This window comes from Lepus europaeus, chromosome 13, assembly GCF_033115175.1.
Source record: "Lepus europaeus isolate LE1 chromosome 13, mLepTim1.pri, whole genome shotgun sequence".
Classification (NCBI taxonomy): domain Eukaryota; kingdom Metazoa; phylum Chordata; class Mammalia; order Lagomorpha; family Leporidae; genus Lepus; species Lepus europaeus.
Genome location: NC_084839.1, coordinates 76058175 through 76075548, shown reverse-complemented (window position 1 = coordinate 76075548; position 17374 = coordinate 76058175). Strand labels below are relative to the sequence as shown.

At 41.3% G+C, this 17374-nt stretch overlaps 1 protein-coding gene across 1 annotated transcript in view; it reads right to left on the bottom strand.

The window, feature by feature from the left end:
* CTNNA2 (catenin alpha 2) overlaps positions 1–17374 on the bottom strand; it is a 1271675-nt gene that overhangs the window by 102236 nt on the left and 1152065 nt on the right. The window lies entirely within an intron of this gene.

The window sequence follows — 17374 nt, the reverse complement described above, 5'->3', positions numbered from 1 at the left end:
TCAGTACTCAACTCTGACCAGTTAGAGAAATGCTGCAGGCAATGCTTTGGATTTAAAAGAGACTTGGAATAAGCTCAAAGTCAGAGTGCTTTGCCCAGAGGATCTCTTATCTGCCTGAAGATGCTTGTCCACTAGTATCCAGTTCAAATGCTTTCGATCTAAGATATATGTACACAAGATTGCCATCATTTGCTAGGCAATGGTGGAGTATAATGCAAAGTAGAATGTGTAGGTCTAGTAAAAAGATATTCAAATTTGCCATTTTAAAGATACTATTCCAGGAGCAAACATTTAGCCTCGTGTTTAAGAAGCATGCAACCTTTATTGGAATACCTGGATTCAAATCGAAGCCTCAGTTCCTGACTGCAGTTTCCTACTAATGCTGAACCTAGTAGGCAACAGTGATGACTCAAATGGTTGGGGTCATTTCACTGATGTGGGAAACATGGATTGCATTCCTGGTCCCTGACTGCCGTGGGCATTTGGGGAGTGAACCAGCAGATGGGAGTGTACTCCATCCATCTTTCTGCCTCACAATAAGCACGTAAATTTTAAGAATAAAAGCACTTTGCCAGTCTAGATAGTTGAACTGAATTCAAGTTCCCTGGCCTAGCACTTTAAATTGTGTTATTGCTTCTCTTCAAAGAGTGCGAGTTGGTACTGATTGATTGGCCAAGGTCAAAGGCACACAAAGCCACCATCAAGGCACTGATCAGTCTCATCAGGCTGATGTCAAGAGGACAGGAGGTTGGGGATTAGAAAGATCAAAGGAGAAGGGCAGCAAGGGCTAGGAGCAGAGGGCAAACACAGCAAGTGATTAGCAGAGCAAGAATCCCTGGAGCCTCCTGGGCACCTGCCCTTTTCTATCCTGCTCACCTTTCCTCTCCAAAGCCAGGCTGTTTCCCTGGGAGACACCTTGATATCATGGGATATTAAAATGCACTATACATGTCAATAGTTCCTTCTAAGAAAGAAATCTCAGATGTTGCAGATTAGTGGGAGAAGCACAGAACCAGCAATCAGTAGGCTCTACCACTAACCAGCTACTCAAGTCACTTCACATGTGGAGGACTAGTTCCCTATCAGCAAACTTCAATGGGTAGGTAATAAGAATACTTTCGAAGATTACTTTAATGAATCACTAGTATGAATAATCTTGTTTTTAAGTTTTTAAGATACAGGGGGCCGGCACCGCGGCTTAATAGGCTAATCTTCCGCCTGCGGCACTGGCACCCCGGGTTCTAGTCCCGGTAAGGGCGCCGGATTCTATCCCGGTTGCTCCTCTTCCCAGCTCTCTTCTGTGGCCCGGGAGTGAGGTGGAGGATGGCCCAGGTCCTTGGGCCCTGCACCCGCATGGGAGACCAGGAGAAGGCACCTGGCTCCTGGCTTCTGATCAGCGCAGTGCGCTGGCCACAGCGGCCATTGGGGTGTGAATCTACGGAAAAGGAAGACCCTTCTCTCTGTCTCTCTCACTGTCCACTCTGCCTGTCAAAAATTTAAAAAAAAAGATACAGGGTACATCTGTTAGAGTTGATAGGCTAGTAGAAGAAACAGCCTAATCAAACTCCACACATTTCATGTAGTTTCTTACACTTAATAGTTTTTAAAATATCTGCAGTCTCAAAGGTGAACTAAGTGGTAAAAATTAAGTCTGAGAAGTGACAAATTTGGCTTTTTGTACACATTCACAGGAAAAGAAACGACACGCTCAGAGGCATCCTGGACGCAGAGCAGGGATTAATACTGCTCATCTCCTAACCTCAGTTTCTTTATGTTACACCATCATCAAACTGTCTCTGCTTTGCATGTTGATTATTCTCTGTTATATAATTATATTTGTGTCCTATGTTTAATTATTTCCTATCCCAACACCTGATTAAGTGTATGATACAATACACCAGGGTGTATGACAGTATATTCACATAGAGAATTGGTGCTCCATATTTATTGAATCAACTAATTTAACAATTTTTACATTTAGCATAACTTATATAAATGGATTTGAAATACATCATGGATGAACGATACTCTCAAAGATAAGGTTGGTGTTGCACATTGAATTTGGCTAGGCAACTTTTCACATTACCTTGTGGTAGATGTTTACCAATCTACCAGTGGAGAAGGAAAGAGAGAGGGACTACATATTATGTGCTACACGATGCAAAGATACAACACTACCTATGAAATATTCTTGCCCCAAACAACACAGAACCCAGAAACGTGCAGCTCAGGATCAACCTTCAATTTACAGGGAATTCAAGAAACAAGCAAACATGTAGCGTAAAACCACATCACTTAAAAAAAAAAAAAAATCACTGTAGTTGTGAAAATTCTAATGGTGAGCAACATATAGGAGAAAGGTTTAGATCTTATTTTTATTCTGAATGGAATATGCTATAGCAAATATTAATAACTATGTAAGTGAATAAATATATGGAGGTACATTTGTGAAATTATCAAGGAAATTTAAATATTAACTAAATATTTGAGGATATTAAGGATTTATTTGTGTTCAAAGTGTACTAATGGGGGCCGGCGCCGCAGCTCACTAGGCTAATCCTCTGCCTTGCGGCACCGGCACACCGGATTCTGTCCCGGTTGCCGCTCTTCCAGGCCAGCTCTCTGCTGTGGCCCGGGAGTGCATTGGAGGATGGCCCAAGTGCTTGGGCCCTGCACCCCATGGGAGACCAGGAGAAGCACCTGGCTCCTGCCTTCGGATCAGCGCGGTGCGCCGGCCACAGCGCGCCAACCGTGGCGGCCATTGGAGGGTGAACCAACGGCAAAAGGAAGACCTTTCTCTCTCTCTCTCTCACTGTCCACTCTGTCCAAAAAAAAAAAAAGTGTACTTCAGATTCCATAGCTTTTAGAGATACGCATTCAGTATCATAGACAACATGATATGTTCGCTATTTGTTTCACAATTATGGAGGAGTTAGAGAAGGAAGGAAGTAGACAACAAACAAGACTGGTTGTTAGTTTATAATTACTGAAGCTGAGTGATAGTGGTTGATGGTTCATTATACATCCGCTATTTTGGAATGTGCTTGGAATTTTCTACAAAAACTAAGTTTAAAAAAGTAGCAACGCAACCTATCACAGCCCTAATTCTGGTTAAACACTTCCTTGCAACAACCTGCATGAATCTCAAAGGGGCACAGTATAAACCAGAGAGAAACCTGTGTTAAGTTTGGAGTTAAGGCTGCAGAAGGTGGGCAAATAACCACAGACAAGCAACACACAGCAGAGCACCACGTAAGGAGCACCTGCGAATGGTCTAATCAAAGAGGCGTGTATCCAGAACACAGAACTTCCCACCCACACTGGCTACCAGTCACCAAGTAGAAAGTAATCATTGAGGACTTTGGGCTGAGAAGACCTGAACTTTCACAGAAGGGGAATACCAACCAATAACTTGTTTTTGGTAACAACATTTTTTTCTTGTATAGCTTTTTAAAAAAAAAATATTTATTTGCTTGAAAGGCAGTTATAGAGAGCATGCTGGTTCACTCCCCAAATATCCTCAACAGCTGAAGCTGAGTCGATATGAAGCCAGGAGCCCAGAGCTTCATCTGGGTCTCCCACATGGGTGCAGGGTCCCAAGCACTTGAGCTATCTTCTGCTGCTTTCCCAGGCACATTAGTGGGAAGCTGGATAGAAGTCGATCAGCTAGTACATGAACCTGTGCCCATATAGGATGCCAGTGCCACAGGTGGAGGCTTTACATACTGTGCCACAGCACTATCCCCATCTTATTTAACTTTATTTTCTCGTCCTCTCTTCAGATGATCTCTTTTAGGATTTAGGTTTAATGTGTGAACTTCATCACCAAACATCTTAGTGAGTGAGTCTTAGTAAGAAACACAGTGCTACAATACTTGGCACAAATAAAGAGCTGGCAAAAAGGACTGTTTATTATTTTTAATTTTATTGACCCATAAATCCTGAAGCTTGGCAACCTCCAGTCTGCAATGCACTCCTGCTGTTTAATTCCACTTAAAGCCAGAATTTCATCTACCTTGTATTCTGAAATATTCTCACAGTGTGCCCAATATGATGCTATCAGTCTCTCCAAAGGCAGACTAGAGTATTTTAAATTGGCCATGGATTTAATTCAAATCCCTCTATTTCTTATTTTCCTTTGGCTTGCATCTCTCTTCTCTCTGAACCCAACAGGATCACAGTGACTCTGAATGGGGTTTTATATATTTTGATTTCTACAATTCTGTCAGTGAATTAACCTATGTTTCAGTCTTTGAGGCAGTACCCAGTCGGTCAAGTAGTTTGAAATGCCAGCTAATGTTTCATCCTCGATCCTAGAACCGCTGTAGAAAGTAGGTACTTGATAGACTTCAACTGCCTGCTTTCTATCAACAGCTCTAACTCTTGGTAAAATAACGTTGCCTGGTTTTCAAAGCACAGTATTTTTTTCCTGTACAGCCAATGTGGCATGATAGAAAGGAGGGGGTGGGAGAAATGGGAAGGAAGAGTAGCCCAGAATCATAGACATCTAAAAATATTAATGAATAAAAAATTAGACAGTAACCATTAACTTACTACAACCTAAAAATGTTAAGCAATGGGATTAATTTTGAGGGGAACTTCAAAGTCATTCAAATCATATTTACAGGACATACATGCCCAGCTGGCTCTGGCTTTTGCTGTCTCTACTCCTAGACTGTTTACAGTTTAACTGAGGTTACAAGCTTTGCTAGCCTTTCTAGAGGATTAGAAAACAATAAAGTGCATTATTAAGTATTAAACTGGGGGCTATTTAGATCGACTTAGAATTGTTGAAAAGTTGAGTAGGCTATCAGTATAGGTGGTATAGCTCTTTGCAGAGCTAGTTGTACTAAATACTTTGAATCTTCACAGAAGAAAGCCCTTCTCCCCAACTGAAGAGCATAATGTATTTGCAGAAGTAAACGCTGAAGACTGCAGTGGTCTTCTGTCTCTCATTGGTACCTCGAAAGTTATCTTAGGGATAAGGAAGAAGCTTAGCAGCCTTTATTCACATGTGTGCTAGTAACTACAAGAACTTTTAGCATTCAGAGGAAGCAATAAGTATTGAGCAGGAACCAGTAAACTTCATTGAAAGGTAGGGTATCTATCACAGTATGTTTCTTATCTGATGGCTTGATTAGAACAACTTTCTGGGTGCTCAATGCTATTCTGTGGCACACTATGTAGGTATGTGAAGCAAACTTCACAGTATCATTAGCAAAAATACAAACAAACTCCATCAGCAAGAAGATGATGCTGGTCCCTCTAACAAAGTAACTTGCTCCTTAAACTCAATGTCTAGTTGGCATCCATGCCGTAACTTTTAAAAATAACTTAGCTGACCAAAGACAGAGTGGCAATATGAGGGCACTTCAAAATATTCAGGGGAAAAAAAATTCAGGGTAAGTTTATTGTTAAATATTTTACAATCCATGCAGTTTTTTCCCAATGTACATTTTCCAGTAACTTTAAGAAGAACTCTTTGTACTCCTCAGATACTGACAGAACAGTTGAAGTGAATGAAACCAGAAACAGTTTTAAAATTTAACATGTTTATTAATCACACCCCCAAGAATAAATTCTACGGGTCAGTATCGGCACAGCACACTGAGCAGCTGCCTGCGACTCTGGCATCCCATACTGGACCACCAGTTTGAGTCCTGGTTGCTCTGCTTCCAGTCCAGCTTCCTGCTAATGTGCCTGAAAAGGTAGTGGAAGACACCCAAGCACTTAGGTCCCTGTCAAAGTCGAAGACCAGGATGGAGTTTCTGGTTTCCTGGCTTCTGGCTAGTCCAGCCCTATCCCAGAGGGAACCAATGGATCAAAGATCTGTCTTCATCCCTCTCACTTTGCCTAGCTCTTTATCTCTGTTGCTTTGCCTTTCAAATAAATTAAAAAAAAATTCTGTCTGAAGCCAAAATATCTAAGAGGCTGAGCTTTAAGTAAACATTAAAAACTTCTGAGAAGAAAGTGTCAAGTCATTTAAGTACAAATGATATGAAATGCATCAGAAACATGTTTGTTTTCTCCTTCTTTGGCCCTGGAGATAAAAATCACATTTTTTAATATTTGTGATTCTACTCAATTCCAAACACTAGCGCAAATTCAGTGCATTCAACCCCCAAGCATTATATCATTCCATTACCTTTTACAACCTCAGGAATCATACTGGTGTTTTAGGCAGCATGCACTAGTGAAATATAGCACAATAGCAATCTTGAGGCCCATAAAGTACTTACTCAACTGGTTAATATTTCATCATCATTGTAAGTTTGAAGATAAGAGGGTCTTCTTTACTATTAAAGGGGGTATTATTTGAGTTGGTAGTTACCATCCACATAGCCATAAAACCACAAAGGGAAGGGACGATTAGTACAAACTCCGTGCAAACTTATTTCCTTTAACAACCATAGCAATGAGGAGTGCCATGGTCTCAATCTGAAGATTTGTTCCCTTATCTGCAGTGATCTCATTAACAGACAAAAACACATTAATGTCGAGGTAACTTCAGAAAGTCCACAGCAAATGAATACCGTGAATACATTTTTCGTGGGTTTGAAACATTGTATACCAAAATCATCATTTATTGCCATCTTCCATGGACGTTTTGAAGCACCTTAGTATGTGTAGATTGTATATAGAATGTCAAGGTTTCCACAGACTCCTATACGACAGATGTACTTTTGTCATTCAGTTGGAAATGAAGTAATTTACGTCTTTGAAAGCTCTGACAGTCAAGATAGTAGCAGCTAGTGTTACGTTGAGAGATTCAGCCCCACGGAGGCTAGGAGCTTCCACAGAGGTGGACATGACAGCAGACTTAATGCCTCCTTCTAGACTTGATTTGAGGAAAGTCCTGTCTGGCTCCCCAGAGAAATCCCTAGGGAAAGACTAAGTCCTTCCCCTGCTGAGGTATGATGGAGTGCTTTTAAAACACGGCTGCCCCACACTGGGATCAGGTTATGAGCCTGATTAATGGTAACTGAAGCATCGAAAGAGGAGACTTCAGCAGCAGGGAGAATTTGATCAAGAAAGGGTGACTCAGTGCAAGTGGGCAGTCGGGGGCTGTAGAAAGGTACTGGGAAACCTAAGAAAATGATAAACTTTTTTCCTGTGCTTCTGATTTAAAAATGACCCTTCTAAAGCATTTGAGACTCTCAATCCATGAACCCTCATTTTCTTCCTAGTCCTATAGTTGCTAACAGCTAAGAGCTCAGGAGTGAAGCAGCCCAGCGTTCATTTTCTAACTCATTCTGCCTGACTGTGCAAGATGCTTTGCATCTCTGAGCCTTGATTTCCAATGTTATAAAACATCAGTAGAAAATACGAACAGGGCCCAGCGCTGTAGTGTATGAAGCTGCCACTTGCAGTGCTGGCATCCCACTTCTGATCCAGCTTACTCCAGATGTGCCTGGGGAAACACCAGAGGATGGTCCAAGTGCTGAGGCCCCTGCACCCACATGGGAGACTTGGAGACTTGGAAACTCCAGGCTCCTGTCTTTGGACTCAGCCAGCTCCGACTCTTGTGGCCATTTAGGGAGTATACCAGCAGATGGAAGGCCTCTGTCTCTTCCCCACTCTCTCTTTAACTCTGCCTTTCAATTCAATAGATAAATCTTTTTTAAAAAAATTAAATACTAACAGTATCTACCCTATAAATGAGACATGGATACAATGGTTAACCCAATACCCACTGAAGATTTGATAAATGTTATTTTCATTGTATGTATTTTATTAAAAGATCACTATAACAATATCCAACCATGGATCTGTTTAATCATTCAATAAAAATTAATGGAGTACCTATGTATGCCAAATATTGAAGATACCAATATTATTTTTGCTCTGGAGGATATTATATTTTGATGAAAAGATAGAACTTAAACAAGTACGATCATCCCTTGGTATCCACAGAGGCTTGTTTTCAAGTTCCTTATATGAAACAATGTTTTTGCAAATAACCTGCATGCACCTTCTCATGTATTTTCGATCATCTGTAGAATACTTGTATTATCTACTACAGTGTTGATTCTGTGTAAAGTTACACTGCATCATTTGGGAATAATGACGAGGAGTCTGTAGATGTTTAAAACAGATGCAATATTTTTTCAGAATATTTTCCATCTGAAGTTGGTTCAATTCATGAATGTGGAATCCACAGATAAGGAAGGAGAGCTTACTCTAATGTGTTTTAAAATCTCATGGTGAGTAACCAAGTAACAGGGAGGTGATCATGAACAATGAAGAAAGGTCTACTTTATGTACAACAATTGGCATAGTTTAGTCCAAAATTATGCATAGTTGTCATTTTAGTATATATCTTGGTACTGTTTGTCTCATATCCTAAATTTTAAAAATTTGGCCCTTTTTACTTTTTAAAAATTTAGAAAGGGAAATTCCATATACACAGTTTTAAGAGCATAATGCTACTTCCTTCCTCAATCCCTCCCACCCTCCTCCTCTTGTTTTTAATTTTTACAATGATGTATTTTCACTTTTATAATCACAAGTTTAACCCTCCACTAAATAAATATTTCAACAAGTAGAAAAACCATTGTTCCTCAAGAGTATAGTCCCAAGCTATCAACAATAATCAAACCTCAAAATGTCGATTTCGCTCATATCCGTTACTTTTTTGTACTCTCTATTAGTCACCACAAATCAGGGAAAACACACATTGCTCTTCTGGAGACTGGCTTATTTCACTCAGTGTAATGGTCCCCAGTTCTATGCATTTTGTTTAAAAAGACAGGATTTCATTCTATTTTTACAGCCGAGTAGTAGTCTATCATGTGTATTTACCACAATTTCTTTATCCAGTCATCATTTGATGGACATCTGGGTTGATTTCATATCTTCACTATTTTGAGTTCAGCTACTATAAACAGGGGGGTACAGAGAACTCTTTCATATGCTGATTTCATTTCTTTTGGGTATATCCCCAGTGAAATGGCTGGGTCATACAGTAGATTGATTTTCAGATCTGAGTAGTCTCCATACTGTCTTCCATAAAGGTTTGACTAGTTTATATTCAACAACACTGCATACTTTTAACCATGTTTTTAAAGGAGTCAGATTCCCTAATATTGTTGTCTTGCTATTGTTAAACTGATTATTTGTCATCATACATTTGGGGAGGGGGAGGGTGTCTCCAATGTTTGCTATTACTAAAATCAAAGTAACAGACATCTTTAGGAATCTAATTTTTGCTCTTGTCAAAAGTACAATTTCCAGAGGGGACGTTATTTGACGGAGGGGTTATGACACTGCTTGGGACACCAACATGCCACCTGGAAGTGCCTGGGTTAGAGTCCTGATTCCACTTTCCACTCCAGCTTCCTGCTTATGTGCACTCAAGGATGCAGCAGGTGACAGTTCAAGCAATTCAATCTGCCACCCATGTGGGAGACCAGATCTGAGTTCTTGGCTCATAACTTCAGCCTGGCCTATCCTCGGCTATTGAAGGCATTTGGGGAGTGGAAAAAGAAAAACAGATGAAGATCTTACCCTGTCTCTGTCACTCAGTCTTCCAAATATTTTTTTAAACAAAACAAATTGAGAAGGAAGTTGAATTTCAGGAAAATTGTTATGATGCCTGTTTATATAAACATATGACCACAGCACTTGCTTGAAAGGTCCCTAGCCAGGAGTTGCCAGTTCTCTGGGGTCACCTGCAATACACTCTATGTTCCTCAACATTGTTTCTGCTTGACTTCAGTACCATCACATCATCTGAATACTCATCTAACTACTCATCTGACAAACATGAAAAGTCAAAATTTCTTAAAAAGTGGCTTCACATTTCCCCAGTTTTACTGTGAATTCTTGCGATACACAAGCCTCTACAATACCTAGCACATAGCAAGGATCACAGGTGCTCAATCTCAGTTTTTTCAATTTACTGAATCCAACAAGATTCCCTTTATGTTGTATAAAGGGAACATTCAACTTGTGCTAACATTGTCAGCCCTGGGAGAGCCTTGCATTCTATGACCCAGAATTGTGAGGACATGCATGCTGTCTGTATCATCCTTCCTGCAGTTTGGCATCCAATCAGCAGTTAGTACCAAATCCAACTTACACAGCATCCCACTACACAGAATGATAAAATAATGACTTCATTGCCACCAAGCCTTGCACCCTTGTACTTATATACCGTGACAACACAAATCTACATTCCTAGCACTCCTCAGGGATGCAGCACAGCTCTTTGGCCTATGTTCTTAGACACACACACACACACCAATAGCAAATGTTGTTTGTATGCCTCTGCCTAAATTAAAGTGATCAGTCTACTCTGGTGACTTTAATGGAGGTAATCACCAGCTCACATTCATGAACAAATTGATGTGCTTTGCTTCATAGCTGAATCACTCAGCATAAATCCATACCCTTCATATATTAAAAATCTCAGTGGCTTAAAATAATGCAATAAAGCATCACCTAATGCCTTCCTGATGCTAGCTCATCAATAATGTGTGGTTATATGAAAAGGACAGGAGAGGCTTATCCAGTGTTATCTAACATCATGCAATGACTGTAATATCCTTTTAATTACTAAAGGCTTCCTGGGCTTTTGTTCCCACTATCTTTAAATCAAGGAACTAAAATGGTATTACTCTCTCAGGTTTCTGTTTCTCACAGTCTCATATAAGTCAATGAAATCTTAATTCTGGTGAATAAAAGATGCTGACCTTCCTGTATGTGGTCTGCTTTTTCTTGGGATGGGAGTTCTAACAATGGAAAAGAGCTGCACAGAACCATCTGGTACTTGACATTTGGCAGAAGACAAAAAACTGGTTGGTACCTAATGAAGATCCAGAAAAATAAATTAGTGCAGCCCTCCTCTATAGCCTAGCCTCATACATTTCAAGATAGAAGTGGAAGCCTGGAGTTAAGGTCATAATCACAGTAGACTGAGTTTAACCCTCCACACTAATATTGGCTTTGTGATGTCCACCCCTTTGCAAAGGACTCCAATTTAAAAGAAATGTAGTCAGGGCCCCCACTTTATGTCTCAGGTTGTCTTTTGCAGGCAGGCTGGGGGAGAGAAGTAGCAGTACCACCAATTAAACTAGCAATCTGCCACAATTAAAATCAAGGTCCACATGTCATGGAATGTTTCCCATTCATAGTAGCCCAAAGGAACAGATCACTCTAACTCCCTTCCACTTTACTGTCTATACCATCAATTGGTACTTGCCACATCCTATTATTTTATTCACTACTTGTCATGTGTGGACGGATCTATACATAGAGAATTAGACATAGATATCATACATCTCCAATTAAACTTCAACCTCTGAAGATACTGATATTTTATTCATTCTGTGGTCCCCATGGCTCCCTGCACAAGACCTGGCACACAGCAGGTAAACATGTGTTTCTCAGCAGTCTCACTACCCGGGATGTTTTCTTCCTGCCTGCCCCCATCTGCCCTTCTCTTGAGTCCTACTCTGCTCATCACTGCTGACATACAAAAGAATGCCAGTTGATTAACCAAACTAACTCTGCACCGAGGTAATGTTTTCTCTTCATAGCAATGTTACATCTAACCTCATTAAGATGTTCCCAAGGTCTTAAGCACTTGAGCAAAAGATACATTGTAGAAACCTCAGGATCCCCAGGCAAGCCTTTGTAGAAAGGTGTACAAGAACTGTCTTTACATTCTCAACTATTTCGAAAATCCTTCTACATTTTCTTCTGATTATCTGATTTTATAAATAAAGTTTTATTGTAATCCATTGCTGTCCATTAATATATTGTCCAGGGCTGCTTCTGCATTTCAATGACAGAGCTGAGTAGTTGCCAAAGACACCATATGACCCACAAGTCAGGAAGGTCTACTGCCCAGCCCTATACAAAGAAATATTAGCAACCCCTAGTTCAGGTGAAAACTTGGGCAATTTTATTAGATCTGTGAAACATGCCAAGGCATCTCAGTAGTAGGAAATTTGCAAGTTTTAAAACTATGGTATTTGGGGCTGCTGTTGTGGCACAATGGGTTAAGCTGCTGTGAGGATCCCACATTGCAGCTCCAGTTTGAATCCCTGATGGTTCACTTCCAATTTAGCTCCCTGCTAATGTGCCTGGGAAGGCAGCAGAAGATGGTCCAAGTACCTGAGCCCCTGCTACCTACATAGACAACGTACAGTTCTAGGTGTACAGCCATTAAAGCCATCTAGGCAATGGACCATTGAATGAAAATTGATCCTTCTCTCTCCTGCTCTCTCCTTCCTGGTCACTCCATCAATCTGCCTTTCAAATAAGTAAAATAAATCTTAAGAAAAAACTATGGTATTTATGACAAAAGTACAGTAAAAAAAAAAAAACTAAATGGATCACTAAAAGGCAAATGTTTTTAACAAAAATATATGCTATCTCCAGGACTATTCAGCAATATTAAGTTCCAAGACCAGGAAAAACAAAAGGCAGAGCAGGTAGGGTGGTTGTGGCACAAGACACCCAGAGGAACCTTTAGGATGTTCTCCACTGCCCTAAACATTTTCCCAGGAAGTTTTTTGAATACAGAATGAAACAGAAGCGAGTCTGAGTCAGTTAACACCATGTGACTCAACTCTCAGTGAAGACCCACCACTACTTCCTGAAACTGCAAGATCACTTTAGGGAACTCATTTTTCAGCCTTGCATCTGGAGTTCTCTTTCTTGGATATCTGCCTCACATCTCATTACTGCCTGCTCCACCCACTCCTGAGACCTGCTCTTCCCTAACTCTGGGCTTCAGTTCTGCCCGTGTGGCCCAAGACAACGATCTAGTCTATTCAACAGAATATTCTCATTCCCCAAGAGCCCCTTGGTAAAAGCCTATGCATGGCCACTGCAATGGATATCACCCAGAGTAGTCCTAGGAACCCGAGTTAGAACTTTAAAGTGTTCCTAAGTAGATTACATTAATAGGGTATGGGGGTAAGGGAGATGATCCAACTTCTGTGCTTGACCACAACCCTTTGAACCTGTAAATCCCCCCTCCTCCTCCTTGTATGGCCTCTGAAATTTTTCCAGGCCCAATCCCTAAGGCCTGGTTATTCCATCTTATCTGTGCTCCATTGCCAGCTCTTCCCTTCTTCATTTTGCAATACTAATCCTTACATACTTCTGATTTCTCTCCTGAAGTCTCAGTTTTCTCCTTAGTGCACCTTGTCTGGATGCCAAGCACAGCTTCCCACTTTCCATGCTTTTCTCCTTGGGCTAAGCCCAGCTGTTCCAGATCATGTGGCAGTCTAAGTCTCTGAGCCATGAGACAGAGGACATGTCCACTCTATCACAAGATCTCAAATAGTACCAACAAAGCCATCCACATGTCACAACACCGGGCCTATCACTATCCTCTTTCCCTGCCTCCATCCCACCCCTTCACACTCATCCTTGTTCCATTCTCCATATCTGTTTTCATACTGATGATGGATACCTGCTTCAAACCTACTACCACCACCCATGGGAGCTTCTTCCTGGCTGTCATCATTACCCCAACATGTGTGCTCTTCCCCATTTTTAATCAAACCTGCAAGTATTACAGCCTCTCGCTGCCTCTGGCATGCAAGACACAACCACATTCAGACCAGATTCCCGATTTCATCAATGATCAATGCTTTTGCCCATCTCCCCCAAGTTGGAAACTTCCTCTGAGCAATCTGCATCCTTCTCAGCCCATGGGTCACAGCCCCACTGATAACTGAGAGTGCATGCAGCAATACCCTGCTGGGCTCTGAAATCTAACACGTTTCCTTGTTGTTCAGACATCCAGGCAGAGCAGTGCCAAAGATGGGCAGTAGGGCAATTCCACATCTCTTAGGAAACCTCTCAAAATATGCCCTGCCACATGGAGTCCCTTTTCATCCAAAGTCACCTACAAGCGGCCACCTCTGTCTCACTGGACAGCAGATGGAGCCATCACAGCCCAGAACTGTAGCCAGGCAAGGACCACAGACACATCCTGGTTGCATCCTCAGGCCCTCAGGAGACCATAGCCAGTTGCAGATCAAAGCAGCAGCTGCACTTGCAAAAGTGTATGTGAGCTCACAGCCAAGGTTATGCTTGTAACCAATGCCCAGGCTGAGCCCTACGACAGCCTCAAATGCACCTCAGGCTGGCAACTGTTTGCAGGAGAGCTGATTTGCTTTCATTCTCATTAGGTCGTTTTTCTCCCGTGGCTGAAGCAGTCATCTGGGTCAGTGGCCAGTGAGCCTGACCTTTCAATCTGCTGTGTGAAATAAAGCTAAAGATGGTATTCTGGTTAATAGTCCCAGTGAAGAGCAAAGGAAGAGGAAATTCTATGCTTCTAGCTTCTGTTTAGCTTTGTGCTCTCCAAACAAGCAGCTGGGCTTTCGCCTCAAAGGGGCTCTGCCATTTTTTTCATGCGATCCAGGTGTTGTGGGAACATCTATAATATTTTGTGTGTGCAGAAAAGAAAGAAGGTTGTGAGGATACTTAGAAATCTTCATGAAAGTATTTATTGAAATAAGCAATTATTTTAGTAGTTCCTAAAACTTGAATATATTAAGTATTTCGTATTTATTATTTTACAACTGAATCTATCACACACTCACAAATGGACATTTTTTTCTTGGTATCTGTGCTGAAATAGAAGCAACAATCTATGACAATCAGCCAAATGTAGCTAGCAGCTTGTTTTTGTGCGGTCTTCAAGACTAGTTTTATTCTCATAAAATACGGTTCAAACGCATACATATGGAAAAACATTTGAAACTACTTGACTGATAAAGCCAAGAAAGTCATTACTCAGCAATAAAAAACTCGCTGGCCCTTGAAATATGATGCTACAGTTATAGATATGAAGACTAGTGAGGTATTGGCCTATCAAGAGTGGCCCTGAGTAACAGTCCCAGAGAGACAGCCTGTGCGTCTCTTCAGTGGAGCCATCCGTGCAGGTGTCATTTCCCAGCTCGTCCTCTAGAGGTGCTCTACAAAGGCGAAGATCCTTTTATTCCTTCGCTATGTTTACCTAAGCCCGATGTCATCATTCATTATTTCATTAGATACAGATTCTCCAAGACCCTGCCCTGACCTCTGGGACTAAAGAGCTGACAAGTTTGAGAATTTTCCCTCAGACAACATCAGAGACTCTTGAAATTTGCAAAGAACCAGAGAAAACCCAAGAAAACACAAGCTAGAGGCAGTATCTCTACAATGCAGGACAGACATGCCCAAAGGGTTTATTTTGAAGCCTACAGCACCCTTGGTGGTGAAGGTTTTATTACAGGGGGGTTGCACCTTGTATGTACGAGGACCTATACCAATGCCCAAGGAGTCAGGTCTGTGTGCCATTTTAGCATGGGACAGTGCGAGCTTGAGGTTTGCTATAAAAGCACTGTCTACAGGCCAGTAGCAAGGGCTTCTCAGGACTCCAGAATGTGGGCTCTGTCCCAGATCTGCTCAGTCAGTCCTCAAGATACAGATAATTCCCAGGCACATTACAATTGGAAAAGTACCAGCATGATACAACCCATACAAGATGTAACATCAGGTAGTTCTGCTACTTTGGCAACTATGTTCTGTCCTCTCCTATAAAACCAGTGTAATGATGCCTAACTTTTTAAATCAGAAAGAATATTGTAAGGTTTCAAACAAATAATGAATCTCCCAGAAAAGATTAGCTTCTGTTGTACTATTGAAGCACCGCACTGCAATAAATACTAATGCATGGTGAGAAAAAGTCATTTGATCAAGGATGTTTATTTGATGCTCAAAAATTTACTGTTCTTTTCAGAAAATAATTTCACACTGTCTATAGGAAGTCAATGACCAGCTCTCATAGAAATACATAAAGTATGATTCAGAAGGATATTATAAGTTCTCTAATCCAATGATTCTAGCCATAAATGTACATTCTAATCACACGGAAGCTAACAGAAATTACCAATGCCCAGGCCCCACCCATGCAGAATCTGGCATGGGGATTTTGAACCAACAGATTCTTCCTTTGTCATTTATTTCCTTGGATGATTCAAACGCACAGGCAGCGTGGGGAGCCACTTATGTAACCCAAACTCATTCCCTTTCTCCAGTGCCTCACGTCTCCAACCGTTTACCAAAGATAATTATCCTAACTACAGTAGAAAACTTTGCTCTGCTCATACAGCTAATATGCTGCAAAATAGGAACCAGGATCCAAGGCTCGGTCAGTCTTAGCTTTGCATACTCATAGACATCACTTCAGAAGCATTAAAAAATGACCGATGCCTGGGATCCACTCTCACACATTCTGGCTTATGGACTAGGCATGTGGGGTTTTAAAGATTCCCAGCTAATCCTAACATGCAGTCCTGGTGTTGAACTTCTTATTTCAATGTCAATCTAAATTAACTCTGAATTCAGTGACAGCTCCTCCATCTCCCAGGCTTTTGTTCTTTATTTTTTGGTAGTTTTTTAAAAGACATTTATTTGAAAGGTAGAGTTAGAGAGGGAGAGAGAGAGAGAGATCTTCCATCCACTGGTTCACTCCCGAAATGGTCACATAGGTCAGGGCTGGGCCAGGCTGAAGCCAGGAGCTTCATCCAGGTCTCTCACATGGATGGTAGGGGCCCAGGCACTTGGCCATCCTCCACTGCTTTCCCAGGCTGTCAGCAGGGAGCTGGATCAGAAGTGGAGCAGCCAGGACTGAAACCGGCATCCATTTGGGATGTTGGCACCGCATACACCGCCAAACACTCTGTGCCACAGTGCCAGCCTCAGTTCCTCATCTTCAAATAGCCAATCAGCAGGATTTTCTCCTATATTATATCTGGTTTGCTTTCTTTTTAAAGTTATTCTTATGACTTCTCCCAAATCTATAAAAGTCAGTCGATGGCAAGTTTTCCCCCACACTTTTAATTAGAGAAGTCTAATTGCTAGTATCATTCATGACTATTCTGGTGAAGAGTGAGACCTGTGATCTGACACGGAAAGCTCACCTTCCTCAGCTCTCCATATTTTGAGATCAGAAGGGTCACACTGCTCTCAGTTCCTTCCCTGAAATGCAGATCTGTGCACACATTAAAACTCCCGTTTATTAGTCTGACTCAATTTCAAAAAAGGTGAAAAGGCTAACAAGAAGAAGATAAAAATCCATGTAGTTCTTTATCTCCAGAATTGTTAAGTAAGTGCTGAAGATACATTCAACAGTTAGTATTTCATTCAGCTCTCACAGAACATAGAACAACACAGGAGCTGGAATGGATGGTGACTGTGCATTAAGCCCTTTAGAAGCATGATGTGTTTTCTCACATCCTCACGAAACCCTATGAGGTAGGTGCTATTGTTATCAATGCCACTTAGCAGATGAGAAAAATCAAAGCACACTGAGGTTCTGCAGCTTTTCCAAGGTCACATCATAGTAAGCAGGAGAGTCAAGTTT